The sequence below is a fragment of the Phocoena phocoena genome, chromosome 8 (genome assembly GCF_963924675.1).
Source record: "Phocoena phocoena chromosome 8, mPhoPho1.1, whole genome shotgun sequence".
In the NCBI taxonomy this organism is placed as follows: Eukaryota; Metazoa; Chordata; class Mammalia; order Artiodactyla; family Phocoenidae; genus Phocoena; species Phocoena phocoena.
In genome coordinates this window covers 62160789-62174050 of record NC_089226.1, presented here as the reverse complement: position 1 = coordinate 62174050, position 13262 = coordinate 62160789, and positions in this window count along the sequence as shown.

Here is a 13262-nt window from a genome sequence, read left to right as displayed (position 1 = left end):
ATAACTGATTCACTTTGTTATGAAGCAGAAACTAACACACCATTGTAAAGCAAATATACTCCAACGAAGATGTTAAAAAAACAAATGAAAAAAACAAAACAAAAAAAGACACCACCTGTGAATATAATAAAAGTTAATTATTAAAAAAACAGGGCTTCCCTGGTGGCGCAGTGGTTGGGGGTCCGCCTGCCGATGCAGGGGACGCGGGTTCGTGCCCCGGTCTGGGAGGATCCCACGTGCCGCGGAGCGGCTGGGCCCGTGGGCCATGGCCGCTGGGCCTGCGCGTCCGGAGCCTGTCCTCCGCAGCGGGAGGGGCCACAACAGTGAGAGGCCCGCGTAACGCATAAAAAAAAAAAAAAAAAAAAAAAACAAACAAAAAAAAGAAATGGATCTCACAAATCCAATACTGAGTGAAAGAAGAAAGTCACAAAAGAAAACAGTATAATTTCTTTCATATAAAATTATAAAATCCAGCAAAACTTCTCCTATTGTGTAAGAAAATAGTTAGGTTATTAAAACATAAAATTTTAAAGTATATATAGATAAAGAAAAGCAACAGCATGATTATACAAAAGTTAGGAAAGTGGTTACCTCCAGGAGAGCGAGAGGAGTTTCGCTTGAAGAGAGGCAATGGGAACCTCTCGTGTGCTGGCTTGACCTAGTTAGTGATGACATACACGTTCACTTTACAATTTTTCTCTAAACTGCCCAGATAATTATATTCTCTTTTCTGCATGTATTTTGCAATAAACATTCAAAAGGGAACCAAGACAAAAAATAAATAAAACTAAGAGAAGGAGGATGACAGCAGAGGAGGAGGAAGAAAAGGAGGAAAGATGGAGGCACACAGCTCTCTAACTTGAATTGTCACAATAAACTTGGAAACCTAGTTTTTGAGCATCAAGACAAGGCTCCCTGCTTTGGCTGCTCCTAGCTCTGCAGTTTTCATTTTCCTTCTCGGTTTCTGGATCTCTAAAATAGCAAAGTAAAACTAGAGAATCTAAAATGTCTTCTGTTTGTCAGTGTTTCAAGTGTTTGAAAGGAACCAACATGGTCTCTGACAAAAGCCACCATCATTGCTTCCCCACTGGTAAAACAGAGACACCTCTCAGATAACATAATGAAAAGAACAAAAATAACTGGATTATGAAATTACTCAGCAGTGAAAAAGAGGGACTGAACTGACAAATCCATGCAATGTCTCAGCCCCTAGCACCTCAAGTAAACTGACTTCTTGCTTGAAAAAGTAAGAATCATTAAAAATCTAGAGTTCACAAGATTTGGGGGTACATTTTGTTTTATGAAAATAGAGTAGAAACTTATGAGAAAAGAATCTGAGATTAAGAGAGATTTTTTTTGAGGTCTGAAAGGTATGACTGAATTTTTTTAATGGGGTCAGCAAACAAAAGATTTGCTATGAGGGACTTCCCTGTTGGTTCAGTGGTTAAGAATCCGCCTGTCAATGCAGGGGACACAGGTTTGAGCCCTGGTCCAGGAAGATCCCACATGCCACGGAGCAACTAAGCCCGTGCGCTACAACTACTGAGCCTGCACTCTAGAACCCGTGAGCCACAACTACTGAGCCCACGTGCCACAACTACTGAAGCCTGGGCGCCCTAGAGCCCATGCTCTGCAACAAGAGAAGACACTGCAATGAGAAGCCTGCACACCACAACAAAGAGTAGCCCCCACTCACCACAACTAGAGAAAGCCCGTGCACAGCAACGAAGACCCAATGCAGCCAAAAATAAATAAATAAATTTACAAAAAGAGATTTGCTATGAGAACTGAGATGACAAAGTAAATACATGCTCAGCAAAACTCAAAAGAAATGGCCCAATATAGATAGAACGGAGGAGAGAAAATAAGGGATGTGGAAAACAAATCAAGCACATGAAATATGCATATAAAAAGCATTCTCAAAAGAGAAATAGAACCATGGTCTGGTTTTGGTTTACTAATAGCTTGTATCAAAAATGGATACTGAATATTCATTAATGCTTCATTGGAATCTCTGGATATGATCGTGTGACTTTTTTCTTTTGATATACTGATATAAAAGATTATATCAATAGATTTTATAAAGCCACATTCCTATTTATTCATGGTAATATTATTCTTTAAATATGTTGTATGGTTCAAAACCAAAGAAATAAAAGAAAAACATGCCTTGAACTAAAGAACTGCCTGAATTTTCAAGTTGAAATGTTCCATTTTACTCACAAGCAAATGCAATGAAAATAAAAGGTATATCCTTATAAAACTTGTGAATTTTAAGGATTAAATAAATTCAAACTAGCATTAAGTGAAAAGATAAGATGCACCACAAAGGAAAATAAAGCCTGTTGGCCTCAGATCTCTCCTCCATAAAAATAAAGGCCAGAAAACAATTTAGCATTATCTACAGAATCTTGAAAACAGTAGACATAACCAACATTTTCTATGTGGTTTTGCAAGCATTCATTTGAGGATCGACTGAAAGACATTCACATCCATATAAGAACTTAGAAATTCTACCAACCACATTTCCATCCTTAAAAGCTATTCCAGGTTCTACTTTAGCTGGCCACAAAACAAATTTAAAATTTTTTAACAATTTAATAAAAGATAGTATAAAAACTGGCAGTAAGTACTGAAAACAAACAAAACAGACTACATAGTTTTTAAATATTCCAATGGAATTGAACGCAGTTGTCACTATTTTTGACAAAGCAGCTACACTAAATAATTATTAAATTCTAAAATCCCCATGATTTTATTCAAAACGGCAAAGGAAGACAGGAGGAAACTAGGGAGTAGAAACATTCTCATTTTCTCTTTTTTGAAAAATGGCGGGGTGTGTCAAAAATACTGTTTCATTCTTGACATTTAAAGTATAGCTCCTTCCTCATTTATAAACAGTTGGATGTAAACAATCATGTTATCAGCACATAATTACATTTCATCTTCTTCAGTTCCTTTTAATATGCCTTTTTCCATATGCCAATATTGAATAATTATAATGCAATATCTTATTTCTTAATTGAATCAGATTCCTTCTGCTTTACTGTTAAAATGCTGTCAGCTGATACCTTGAGATAGGTACCTTTTATCATGCTATACTTTTAGTTTACTAAGAGTTTGTATCAAAAACAGATATTGAATTTTTACTAATGCTTCATTATAATCTATAAAGATAATCACAACTTTTTTTTCTTTTGGCCTACTGATAGAAAAGGTATTGATAGATTTATCAAGCTACATTCTTATTTGTTCATGGTGTATTATTCTTTAAATGTTGAGTGGTTCAACTTACTCTTACATTATTGAGAATATGTTTTATCTCTATGGATGAAAAGTACCTATAATCTTCACATTTTTGTACCTTTGTCATGCTCTGGTAGCAAGTTTATACTGGCTTACAAAATGAACTTGGACATTATCTATCTTCTAAAATATTATTCAATGATTTACACAGCATGGGAATTATTTCTTTAAAATTTGAACAAAACAAGTGTGCTTTTAGAATTAACTCTTTCACAGATTTTAAATTGCTTCCATAGTTATTACCTTATTTATATATTCTATGTATTCTTCAACCTATTTTATAATTTCTATTTTTCTACTAAAATGTCTATTTTACTGAGAGCAGGAAGGGGGAACCCAGGCCAAGCCTGACTTTAACTAAGAAACCCTTAGTAGAGGATATAGGGACAAGAGTCCAGAGGGGAACAAGGCCACAGTCATATGTAGACCAGAGTATCAGAGAGAAGAGTGTAGCACACACACACAAAAAACAAACCCTGAACATCTGCAGAAGATCCACCGAGAGTATCCAGCCACATCCTGATCAGTGCATGTGTATAAGGAAAGTATCTGAGTCTGGGGAAAGCACCATGCAAAAGGCTTAGGAAAGAACAGTACCAGGTCCTCACACTGGAACAAGGAATAGTGGAGCTGGTTGCCACGACAGTGGGTCAGCCCTGGCGTGAGCACTACTCCACTGCTTTTCCTCATTTTGTAGCTGTTCTGCTGCTTAGCCAGCACTTACACCCTGAACGAGCTGAGGCCTGGTTAATTTCAACTCTCCTGGGTATCAGGTATCATTCTGGGCCTCTAAAAACATAGTTTAAGAACACATCTACGGCTTCCCTGGTGGCGCAGTGGTTGAGAATCTGCCTGCCGATGCAGGGGACACGGGTTCGAGCCCTGGTCCGGGAAGATCCCACATGCCGCGGAGCACCTGGGCCCGTGAGCCACAACTACTGAGCCTGTGCGTCTGGAGCCTGTGCTCCGCAACAAGAGAGGCCGCGATACTGAGAGGCCCGCTCACCGCGATGAAGAGTGGCCCCCACTCGCCGCAACTAGAGAAAGCCCTCGCACAGAAACGAAGACCCAACACAGCCAAAAGTAATAAATTAATTAATTAAAAAAAAAAAAAGAACACATCTAAAATCAGATAAGTGTTTCAACGAAGCACATCCCTCCCCCAAGGTTCATAAATCTAGCTTTGTTGCTAATCCTTCCCAGAACAAATGAAGCATGGAGGAGCTAATCCAAATATACTAGTTACATGTGGAGTGTTTACTCCACTGGAAATAATGAAAATAAAAAAACAGTGTTATTACTGATGCCACAAAATCCATATGGTGAAAACTAGTCTTATTTTGTTATTTTAGTATATCAAAACATTCATAATATTTATGACTTTCTTACATCAGAGAAAATGGTGTTTCTTCAAAGCTTCTAGAAAGCAATTTTTCAATTCACTGTTGTGATGTACTTTTGGAGTTCTGCTGTCAAAAATATTTCACTGGACCTAAAAGAGGAAACACAATGGCTTTATCCAAACCCTCCTTCACTTCAGCCTTTTATTTAGGTTCATTTCTGGTCTTCAAATTTTCCTTCTATTCCAAAGCAAAAGCTTGTTTTCCACTGCTAATGTGAAGTGTTTTTATCAATATTTGTACTCTTACATGTGAACTGGGTTACAATTTCTAGTTTGTGTTCTTCTTCCCCACTGGGCTGAGAGAGAAATATTCAAAGTTAGAGGCTATAATTGGTGTCACATGTCTGCATTTCCACCTTTCAGAACCATGCTCGGTCAGAAGTGTTGAATTCATCTTTAGAAAATGAGTGAATGGAAGGCTGAGGACAACTGCAAACACAAAGTGGTCCCCTTTCACAAGCCCCGTGCCCCTTCGTTCCTCTCCTGTGGATTGGACGTTTTCTTGAAAACCACCGAGCATCTGAAAAGTGGGACTGAACTTCCAGTCTGTCTAAATGCCCAGGCTGATTATTATCCCAAGAATATTTCCCCCTAATTAAATATTATACAAATGTTTTGTTTTCCCAGGTCTCTAATTTTGGTGGAAACACCCACCATAATATCAACTGTAGAAGGTTTAGAATCTCACATAATAAGGTCTGGAGAAAAAGGCTTATAACAAATTTCCAGACTGAAAAAGAACAGATATATGTATATGCATAATTGAATCACTTTGCTGTATACCTGAAACACAACATTGTAAAAATAAAATAAAATATATATAAAATAAATATTAAATTAAAAACAAACAAATTTCCAGACTAAAAAGGAAGGCTAAAACCAAACACTGCTGCATGTGGCCTCAGTAACAAAATAAAGCACAAGTGAAAACAAGAATGTTACAATGACTGAGTTGTCTGTTATAAATTTGAGATTGGCAGCGGAATCCTATTATGTATCTTGATACTATTGGAAAAGTAAAAACAGGTGGTACCATAATATAATGGAAGAATTGGGACATTTATGAATTTACAATCTCAAAACAGAAAAGGGTCAACGAGTTGCTGCCTGTGAGGTAGTTGGAGGATTCAGGTGAGGGAATGATTGAACAAAGGAATCAAATACTAAGGATTTGTCTCAAGTTACATCCAGACAACTGCCACCAGAAAGTGGTCAATGTGAAAGTAGTATGTCTCCCAAGATTCTGACAAAGCTGAGCTTAACTCTGCATTTGATACCAAAAGTCACTATAGGATTTTAAAAAACATACATAATCAATTCCAATTCAAGATTCATTGCGAGATTTCTTAGTTCAAAACCAAGACTGGGGCTTCCCTGGTGGCGCAGTGGTTGAGGGCCCGCCTGCCGATGCAGGGGACACGGGTTCGTGCCCCGGTCCGGGAAGATCCCCCATGCTGCGGAGCGGCTGGGCCCGTGAGCCATGGCCGCTGAGCCTGCGCATCTGGAGCCTGTGCTCCGCAACAGGAGAGGCTGCAACAGTGAGAGGTCCGTGTACCGCAAAAAAAAAAACAACCCAAGACTGAATATGATTGAGGGGTAAAATGCTAATTGTAAAGCAGTTAATGATAAAGTAATTAAGAATAGGCAGTAGCCAGCAGAATGCCACAACAGCCACCCAAGATGTCCTCCTGTGCTCTCCTTATATCTTTTCCAAGGAAGAAGTATGAAGTATGAGTTATAAAAAGATAAGAGACTGGGTGAAACTAGGGATGGTGTAGAGCTTCATCTCTGTTAAGTAATCTACATAATAATTTTTAATATATTTCTTCTCAATAAGTATTTTCTATAATTCTGAAATAGGAATGCTTATTAAATAGGGGAAAAACATACCCCATTTAGCATTTTTTCCTAGAACTGAGTCATGTGGATTGACATCATGGAGACCTGGGCTCTTACGCTTTGGCCTGCCTGGCACAGGTGACTTGTTTCAAGGCAGTATAACTTTGGGCTCTAGAGGCCACTTAACTGCATTAAAATTATTACTCTACCAAATTTCTATCTCTGTAACCTTGGGCAAATTACTTACCTTCTCTAGGCCTCAGTTTCCTCATCTGCAATATGGGTATTAAAAAGGCATCTAATTCATAGGGTCATTGTGAAGACTAAATGAGGTAAATTATCTCAACATCTGCTCAGAGGAATCAATAAAAAATCTGAGTTATTTCTGTTACTATCATGAGAGCCAAAAAGGAAACTTAGAGATCACATAGGTCAAAATTATCTTAACCTCTCTCAATCTTTTATTTTTGAATTTGAAGAATACTAGGCTAAACAGACTAAATGATTGCATAATCTCTACCAATATTCTAGTATTATCCTAAGTATATAAAACCTCTTTTTAAAAACCTTTATATTTTCTTTATAGTGATAATTTCCAAGATGAATTTAGACTTTAAATTTATTTTAAAAATAAAATACAACTGTGGTCTATATATTACTTAACAAAGCACCACAAAATTCCTATTCTCATCCAATTTTTTAGTATCTTCTTAAAACTCATATTTCATGTTTTCTCCATCTGATAAACATACATGGTAGGGGTACTCCCTGTATTATGTTACATTATAATGCCTTATAAGGCAAAGGTGATGGGATGTCCATGATTATGGATCATGGGATAGGGGATCTCCGTGATTATGGAGACGCTATGTAGATACTGTATAAGACCAATGTTCTGTTCTGTTGTTATATAAGAGTCTGCATTAGCAGACCTGGGGACTCTTTTTCAAGCTTTGAAGAAATAAGTTGCCATGTTACAAGAGGGTCTGTGAGAGGCTCATGTGGCAGGGAATTGGGGGTGGCCTCTAGAAGCTGAGAGCAGCCCCTGGCTGACAGCCAGCAAGGAAACAGGGATGTCAGTCTTATAGTCCTCTAACAATAGGAAGATGAATTCTGCCAACAGAAGGAATATACATATGTATAAATATATACGATAAACCAGTAAATTTATTTCTTTAAATAGAAACAAAGTTTTAATCTTTATGCAATCAAATGAATAAATATATAACTTTGACACCTCTGCTTGTGAGCCTAAAAAATCTTCCCAACCTCAAGATTATATAAAAACATACCTATATCTTCTAAGCTTTTTGCAGTTTCCATTTTTTACATTTAAAAGTTAATCCACCAACGAACAGGATGAAAAAAGGTCTGTGGATGGATGATAATGACAGCAGCACAACAGTGTCAACGTACTTAATGTCACTGAACCGTGCACTTAAAAAGGATCAGGATGGTAAATTTTACGTGTATTTTACCACGACTTTAAAAATGTTTTAAGAAAAAACTTGTTTTGGAGTGTAATGATAGGATATATAATTTTTTTTCCGAAGTCTACAGCCAATTGAATCAGCATTACTTACTGAATTATTAATTTGTTCCTACAAATATGCATACTTGTATACCCTTGGATATACTTCTGGTCTTTTCAACTGTATATAATGCTCATTATCTGATTAGATGAAGATTTCCAATTGCCTCTATTTCATTTTCATCTTATCCAGAAGAAAGACACCACCTAGCCATAAGGCCATGGGCCCTGGAGCTTAGGGCAGGTATAAGGAAGGAAACATGAAGCCACAATCCTTAAGCTTTTGGTGCCATCTAGAGGAGTGTTTTCATGGGTTAACCTCTGTTCAGAGTCAGACACCTCCCCTAGGAAAACACCTTTCCCCTTCTCAACCCACTAGGGCAATTTTAAATATAAAAAAATTAAGCCTTACCATGTACAGGATGGCCCTCTGCCTCCAACCTTTCTCTGCAGTCCATCTTTCAGAGATGCCAGGGATATAACAGTCAAGTGAAGCTCAGATCACCACTCCTGTTTTCAGAAGTTTCAATGGCTTCCAATGGGCAACAGAATACACTACATGTAAATCAGCAGGGAAGGAAACAAAATCAAAGATGAGGAAAATCCTAAAATTTACTACAAATGAACCTAGCAGTATTTAAAGTGGGTAACATACACACAGTAAAGAAGACTTTCTTTGTTTCAAGGAAAACTGAAATTCGCATCCTCTAGACAGCCTTCCTCTAATCAGAATTCATTTGCTCCCTTAGCACGTTGCCCGTGCCTATCTCATAGCACTTATCTCTCTCTTTCGCATTCTAGGTAGTTAGATGCAGGACAACCTGTCACCCACATTAGACTGTGAATGCCTTAAGGATAAAGACAGCATCTGGTTCATCTCAGATTTAAATAGCCCTGATACCTTTAAGAAGAGTGACTTTCTCTGTTGAAGGTGAGTGTTGAAGGTGATGCTGGGATTTTTAAAGGGGTATTGTTGCATAGCCAGTTCATTCCAGGGTATTAATCCAGATGATCCAGGCCTATCTCCCAGTTCCTACATTTTACCTTTCATTTTTTTCTTATTTGTTTGAGCTCGAACTGATCTCATATTTCCTGCCTTTTTTATTTGTGGATTCACATTTTGGTATTCCTCATTTCTGCTCCCCTGTTAATCAACCTTAAGGTATGTCTTCTTAAATTAATGTTAGTGATTCATTTGTGCATCATCACTCATCTGTACAGCTTAAACTTCAGCAAAAACTATCCTGATGTCAAAAAAACAGCAATATAATTATTAGAGAAACACAAATCAAAAACTAGAATGAGGTACCACCTCACACCCATCAGAATGACCATCACTAAAATGTCTACGAATAACAAATGCTGGAAAGGGTATGGAGCAAAGGGAACGCTCCTACACTGTTTGTGGGAATGTAAATTGGTGCAGCTACTACGGAAAACAGTATGGAGGTTCCTCAAAAAACTAAAAATAGAGCTACCATATGATCTTACAATCCCCCTCCTGGGCATATATCTGGAAAAAACTGTAATTCAAAAAATTACATGCACCCCTATGTTCAAAGCAGCACTATTCACAACAGCCAAGACATGGAAGCAACCCAAATGTCCATCAACAGAGGAATAGATAAAGAAGATGTGGTACATCCATACAATGGAATATTACTCAGCCATAAAAAAGAATGAAATAATGCCATTTGCAGCAACATGGATGGACCTAGAGATTATTATACCAAGTGAAATAAGTCAGAGAGAGAAAGACAAATATTATATGATACCACTTATAGGTGGAATCTAAAATATGACACAAATGAACTTACCTACGAAACAGACTCACAGACATAGAGAACAGACTTGTGGTTGCCAAGGGGGAAGGAGGGTGGGGAAGGGATGGAGGGGGAGGTTTTTTTTTTTTTGCGGTACGTGGGCCTCTCACTGCTGCGGCCTCTCCCGTTGTGGAGCACAGGCTCCGGACGCGCAGGCTCAGCGGCCATGGCTCACGGGCCCAGCCACTCCGCAGCATGTGGGATCTTCCCGGACCGGGGCACGAACCCGCGTCCCCTGCATCGGCAGGCGGACTCTCAACCACTGCGCCACCAGGGAAGCCCAGAGGGGGAGTTTTGAATTAGTAGATGCAAACTATTATAGAAAGAATGGATAAACAACAAGGTCCTACTGTAGAGCACAGGGAACTATATTCAATATCCTGTGATAAACCACAGTGGAAAAGAATATGAAAAGGAATGTTTATACATATGTATAATTGAATCACTTTGCATACAGCAGAAATTAACACAACATTGTAAATCAACTATACTTCAATTAAAAAAAAGAATAACAGGGTTATATTGTCTCGTTTAAATTTCACAGCAATCTAGTTTTTACTCATCTGTCACAGCTTAATTCAATCATCACTTCCTTAAGGATGCATCCTCTGATGTCCTTCACTACACCAAACCTTTATTAACTATAGCATCTTATAGCACTATGCATCTCTTTCATAATGCTTACCGCAGTTAAAATTTTACATTTTTTAACCAAAGTCTATCTTCCCTTTTGAACATTAAGTCCCTTTGAGGCTTAACAATATCTACTTTTGTTCACCACAGTGTCTCCATTGCCAGCTAAGCCATAAGGATCACCTTGTCCAGAAGTAAACCCCAGCAGAGTGGCCTCACACAAAGGACTGGCCTTATGCAAGTTCAGTGGAAGCTCGTTAAGGCCCAGTTTTTAAGGCAATCAATCCTGGTCAGGTGCACAGCCTGGACAACAGTTGCCACAACAGTCCCACAATCATGAACGCTGATGTAGCAAATCCTGCCACTAGTTTGCTGTCATACAGCTTCAATTCCAAGACTTTCACCCCAGCCCACTAACACCTTAGAAGAAGTGTTCGTCACAGCTGCACCTTTGCAGTCCTTATTTATATTCTACTGTCTCTGCTTTCTCTAGACCTTGACAGCTGGGCTGGCTAAAAATCCCCACCAGGGGTCTGTGTCCTCTTCTTAACCAGTCTGAAGTAAGGTAGATAGATTTTATTATCAAGGCCTCAACTTCTTCAAATCCCAACCATAAGCAATGAGTGACAAGAGGTTAAAGTGAAGGTTCTGTCATGACATATTGCTATTGGACCCTAACCCCTAACTATTCCTGGGTAGGGACTGGTAACTTCCTATATTGTGCAACCCAAAAGCCCCAGAGCCCAAATGTAGGAGTTCTCTCCCAAAGCTAATGTCTAATCCTGCTGGATCTCTGTGCATTCCCCTAGAATGCATCTAGGCAACCACCAATTGCTACTGCTCTGTTTCTGTGAATCCTCCTTAATTCAACAGCCATGTATATTTGCTGCTGTGCTGTGTGCCTCGTTCACATAAAATTGTAAGTGATTGATATATAGTGGATACTGCATAAATACTGGCTCAACATTTGATCTAATAAGTAAACAGAGAGGTGAACAAACCACCTCATAAGGTGAGCACTCCTATCTCTATTTTACAGGTAAGCCAAACAAAGCAGAGGTAACCAGGCCCATATCACACAGTTAGTGAATGGTGGGTATAGGATGTGAGTTCAGGTCTACCAGATTCCATACGACTTACTCTGAATCACTATACTCTACTGCAACTCACGGACTTCCTTCGGTGCACCAAGCTCTGTGTCAACTGTAAGTAACGGTAACAGCCACACTTTTCAAACTCCAGGCATCGCACTAGCTACCTGATTTATGAGATAAAGTCTAAGCTAATTATGCCAGAGAGTAATAATTCTAAATCCTACTAGATTTGAAGGAATCAAGGTCTTTCTTTTTTAACCTCTCACTTTTTAAAAATTGAAATATTTTGATGTATAATATTATGTTAGTTTCAGGTATACTACATAATGATTTGACATTTGCATAAATTATGAAATGATCACCAAGATTAAGTCTAATAACTTAATGTGTCCCCATACGACATTAGTATAGTATTATTGACCATATTCTTTATGCTGCATGTTGCATCCCTGTGGCTTATTTATTTTATAAACAGAGGTTTGTACCTCTTAATCCTCTTTACCTACTTTATCCCCCTTCCCCGACTGCCTGCCTTCCCTGAAGGAATCAAGGTCTTGATAATAACATGTCACTTCAAACTGGTTAGGAATGGGACATTGAGCCTGCTGATGGAGGTTCTTGGTCACCTTAGCTGTCAAGAAGTTGAGAAGGCAGAGGCTACAGAATATAAATCAGGGCTGTAAAGAGTCAAATACATCTTCTAGATTTCAAGTTGGGTGAATACAGCCTGAATAAATACAATAAAACTCTCAAGTTGAACTTTTCTGAAGACTTCTAGTACATGAGCAATTTTACCAGTCAATGGCAAAGATAAACTCCAAAGGAAAGTCGTGCTACTGCTGTGTGTAGAATGCTGTGGTGCTACCACTTAATGAACCCCGTTCATTCCCAGCACTGCGTTGTGTGTTTATATGCCTTATTTTAAACTCTCAATTTTATGAGATGATTATCATCATTTGCATATGAAAAAACCAAAGGTCAAAATTTTTAAAGATAATTGCCCAAGCCACATAAAATAACAGAATGTGGACTCATACATATGACAAAAAGATTACCTTTCTACTGTAACAAGAAGCCTCCAAACATTATGAGGAAGCTATATTAGTTTTCCCTGATTTCTTCCCTAAAAATTCATAACACATCCTCAGATTTTTCATTATTCTTGAGTATTTTGTAAATATGATAGTTGAATACATTCCACAGGGTCAACATTGCTCTGTAGTTATCCTCTAGAGTTAGTTTACTTTTGTGCTTGATACCCATGTTCAATGTCACCCACAAAATATTTGGACTCAGAATCATCTTTAAAGAATTTAGATGTGCTACACTGTGAGAGAAATTAGCTTCACAAGCAATATCACTGCAAAGAGAACATAGAGGTTCTGAAAGGAATTCCACCATCACTGGATTTCATGTGTGCACAGCAAAAGCAATACAGGCTAACTCTGCTTGGTGAGTTTGGGAATATGCCCCAAAGAGGAGGACACAGTTAACTGTCCCCAAAAAGGAAACTTCTCTGGGGGAATAGAAGGATAATCACATAACCTTTGAGGTAAAGGTTAAATGGGAGGCAGCATGGACCCCACATAATCTTAAGGCTGAGAAATGTTAGAGAGGTCCCAGGTTGGAGAAAT